The sequence below is a fragment of the Lytechinus variegatus genome, chromosome 18, assembly GCF_018143015.1.
Source record: "Lytechinus variegatus isolate NC3 chromosome 18, Lvar_3.0, whole genome shotgun sequence".
Taxonomy (NCBI): Eukaryota; Metazoa; Echinodermata; class Echinoidea; order Temnopleuroida; family Toxopneustidae; genus Lytechinus; species Lytechinus variegatus.
In genome coordinates this window covers 8,845,083-8,849,789 of record NC_054757.1, presented here as the reverse complement: position 1 = coordinate 8,849,789, position 4,707 = coordinate 8,845,083, and positions in this window count along the sequence as shown.

The window sequence follows — 4,707 nt, the reverse complement described above, 5'->3', positions numbered from 1 at the left end:
ACTTTGGGTTGCTGACGACTACGCCATGCACTCCCAGGTTGCCTGGAAACAGTTCCTCTACACCAACGTCTAATCTGAGGTCGTCGGTGGAACTGAAGCCGGCAGCTCTCTGGGTATTCGAATCATCTAGCTCCTCGAATTCTGCCTGGATATCTAAGTGCAGCCCTAACGGAGATGTCTGCTGATATCTAAAAATGATCTCCTCTATTGCCTATATACATTTACCCTGTATTTATCCCATATCCCAATAAAGTGTTTCTACTGAGGAGAGACGAAACTAAACTTGTAAAAAGCAGATGAATTAGTAATAACATTATGTCCTCTGTTTTACCTTACCGAGTTAATTCCCCGCTTAGGTAAAAAAAAGAAAAGAAAGAAACTTCTGGAAACTGAATATATTTCTATCTAATATGGACAACAGACGATACACTTGATAGAATTGATTTGAATGGCCCAGACTTCTTGAATCGATATTAATTATACAGTGACTAAATCAATCTAGAGTTTTCTTCACCCTATTTAAATGTCAGCCCTAATCGAATAGCAAGGTTTCCTTATGTTAAAAACATACAAGCAAATCGTAATATAAACGCGAGAGACTGCCGTCTGGAATGAAAGCATGATTTTGAAGGCAGCCTCGGCAAAAAGAGGGGTTGAAAAAAAAACATTGAGACGCTTTGCAAATGATTCTTAATGCTTGGTTGCGAAAATTGGTATGCATGTACATTGATGCTATTGTATTCTTTTAAACAGCTCTTATGAAGAGCGTTGAGCAAAGATATTACACAGGATTGATTATCATCAAAAATATTTCAGGCCGTACACTTTCAAAAAAAATATTGGGTAAAAGTGCTTCATGAGGGTAATTGTGTGTCTAATCAACATTATTTGTTTTGGGGCATTTTTATTTATCCAGTGTGATAAAAAAATTTGCCCATTCTAAAGTAATTGCTGCTTATTTTTGAACCTTACTGGAAATGCTTCCAGCATTGAGTGAAATACTGCCCAAAGTTGGTTGGACACATATTGATAACCCTCGTGTTTGTAAAATTTTATCCAATATTTTTTTTTTACAGTGTAATTTGTGAGCTATGGTAGAGGTAAAAATGGCAGCAGTAGCCTAATTACAAGGTAAACAAGGAATCTGAGCATTGGCAAGGAAAAGAGTGGGCCTTTCCCGTCGGATTTCGGTCAAATTCCGAACTTTTCGCATTTTCATACGGAGACACTCTCTACAACGCACAAATTCCTCTGAAAATGCAATTTTGAGTCAAATAACAATGGAGAGAGCTTACACTTTAAAAACACTGAGATTTTAAGACAAAATTGGGTAGAAAAGAAACATTGCATGTTTGCTGGGTATTTTATTTACCCCGTATTGGGCAAAATGCGTGGTTAAGGGTAAATTTTAACGCAACATTGCGTAAAAATTACAAAATATCTGGTATCTTTTTACCCAACCAACATGCATGTTCCCATTTTACCCAATATTGGGTAAACCTTTTTTATAATGGACTCATAATCGTGCACAAAAGCATTATTCTTCCAGTGATTTTTAAGCCGATTTTAAAAGATTTATTTAAGAAGGCGCTGAAACCACATTTACTGATAGACTGTTCCAAGAACTAATTACTTAAAAAAAAAATAATTTCCTTATATCAAACCTTGCACTCTGCTTCTCAAGTTTCTGTGAACGGCCTTTTGTCCCCTTCCTTACTGCGTACAGGCAGGTTAAAGGGGAAAGTCACCCTGACAAAAAGTTGATTGTAACAAAAGCAGATAAATGATATATTCTATTGCTGAAGGTTTGAGAAAAATCCATCAAAGAATAAAAAAAGGTATTATTTAGTAGACGTATTATGTCTCAGTGGATAGGTCTCTGGACTTTGAACCACAGGGTCAAATCCCACTGCAACACTCGCGTTCGTTGGCAAGGCGTTTATCTACTTTTACCACTCTCCATCCAGGTGTAGTAAAATAATAGGTACCCGGTATTTAGGAATTCTTTGAATGCTCGAGCGCCCTATCAGGGTATCCGTGCTAAAGCCGAGGTAATAGTATACTGCGCTTGTATTAAGCGCTTAGCGCTATATAAATGTTGCATTATCATTATCATCATTATTATTGTTGTTATTATCAATATGTGATTTATGACGTCATACGCGGGCTGCTTTCCTATTATCCTATTATGAAATGTCATTTTCTAAAAAAAAATGAAAATGGTTATTACTGTACCTTTAGTATAATAGATAAATAATTTCACACCCGTTCACAAAATGAAAAAAAATCCTCATAAACCATTTAAAATTTAAATCTATGCATTTTATATTACAAAACGTATTACGGTTATGACGTCAGAAATACAAAACTTAAAATTCTAATAATTTTCTAAATCTGTAATGGATTTTCAAACCTTTCCCAAAATATTCCTTTACTTTTAATGCTACACTTTAATTTGGGACTTACAGTGCTTCTATAGTGACTACGAGTGCAGATTTTCTAGTTTAAATTTGAACTAGAATTAAGTACTCGTATACCGCAGTCACTATACTAAATTAGCGCATCATTTTTTACAATATATTTTCACAACAAACTTTTCTTCAGGGTGAACTTCCCCTTCAATGCCGGGAGTCATAAATACCATGTAAATACGTAATATTGCCAACCATTTCTCCTCTCATAAGTCTGTGAAGAAGAGATGACAGTTTCTATAATGATGCGAAAAAAGTGATTCTTATATTTACTATAGTAAATGAGAATATACGATTCAGATTTGTTTTGAAAAAAATAATATGGAAAAGGGGCTTTCTTTTAAATAACTGGAATATATTTCATGTGGTGAAATGGACAGCCCTCAATTAATTCGTTAATTTCGAAAAATTACTAAGGTTTAAAGCACCAGTGAGTTAGCATAGTTTTATGTTATTCGGAATATAAAATAGTATAAGAATATCAATATGCAAACATTTCTGACAGGCATTCAATCATTTCTTTATGCATTTTTGTACTTGATTACAATATTTTTGTATTAAAAAATATGTCTCGAATCTAAATTTATTTGGATCTCCTCTCGGGGATCGATGCCTCTTCGCTCCGACTTAACTAGGAATTTATTTAAGTGAATCAAGCTTTACTTACGGTTCGTAGTGAAAATATATCGATTGATGTCTTTCCTGCTTGAAGAATAGCAGAACTTTTTCTTTAGTTCACTGAATACGTGCAGCGAAACTTTGCCGATTAAAACCTGACGAGAAGTGAAACGAAATGAACAACAGATTGAAGGGATATAAAAATGCAGCCTTTCTTGCTGAATAATGTAATTGAAAAGAAGAGGGCGCAACTACCAATTTCTGATTTGATGGTGCGAATAGTGTGTTTGATATGACCTGTCTATATACGTTGTGCGTTTTTACGAGCTAAAAATATTTCTGATGTCACTGGAATTTATCATAGGAAAGGGGGTGTAAAGGCAGCAATGATCAAGACTGTTATAATCACATCATGGCAAGTTTTTTAGATAATTGACCTGAAAACGGGACTTTTCCATCACATTTTTAATAGTGAACATGAAACATATCTCATTAAACAAACAACGCGAGCGCGACCTCAAATTGTTAGATATATTGACCTGAAAAGTTTTTAAGTACATAAAAAAAACTTTTTGCAAACCATTATGGACCAGTTACGTATTCCACTAAATTGAAAAGCGCAAGCTGAAATATAGGAAATGCAGCATGGCGTGAAAATGGACATTTTTAAGACTATTTACATAAATTTATGAACACGTATATCACTAGATAAATTAAAGAGCTGAAATCTTCGGATGTGTTAACTCGAAAATGGGACATTTTAAGCAAAATTTTCAATCGAGAATATCAAATATTTCTTAAGTAGTGTGTTATAATTCAAGTGGGCTTATATTACAAGACTACATTGTTGAGAGTGTTACATTGTGGGTAATTAACCTGGACCGATAAGGAGGAGATGAAGACTTAAGGTGGGGCTATTAAGGCCTCTGGTTTTGGTGAAAAATAAATGTCTCACGTTCTGAGCTGTGGCAAACGTTTTTTTTTTTTAACCGGGGGTGCTGGTGTTCATTTCAATTCGAAAGCAAAAAGGAAAGAAAGAAAGGGTTTTCACTGCAAAATCGAATTCATATGATCCCGAGAAATTTTGAAAGCAAAAAAAAAGCGGGATTCCGCCAGCCATTTTGGTTACATTTTTATTTCGATTTTACACACCTAGATTACCTGAGGGCGCTGCCTATGGAGAATAATACTCGCAGCATGCACCCCCCAAAAGATTATTGGTGAGCACCCCTGCTTCCCGGTAGTCTGCCGTGCAGACCCTTCACTCGAGTAAAGGGTCTGAATTGCAGCCTACGCATGCCTTGTGTACTGAATGCCTTCTCGCTCTGAATTGAAGCAGCAAGTTTTGTATGTGCTAGTCTTTGCGTGGAGACACACTTGTTGATCAAAGTTTCAATCGGGTCTGTGTCTGCAGATTGGACTAGCTTCTCAGCGCCATGCTCACTTAGGACACAAAAGCAGAGCTTTACAAACAGAATTGATTGTTTTATACATTTATCGATATAGCGATATATGCCAATTTGGCACAAGACCAAGACTGAAGACACAGGAATAAATCAATTGCAATGAGAATGGACTTTCAACCCCAAACAAAACAGTATTCATTTGCGAAGCATAT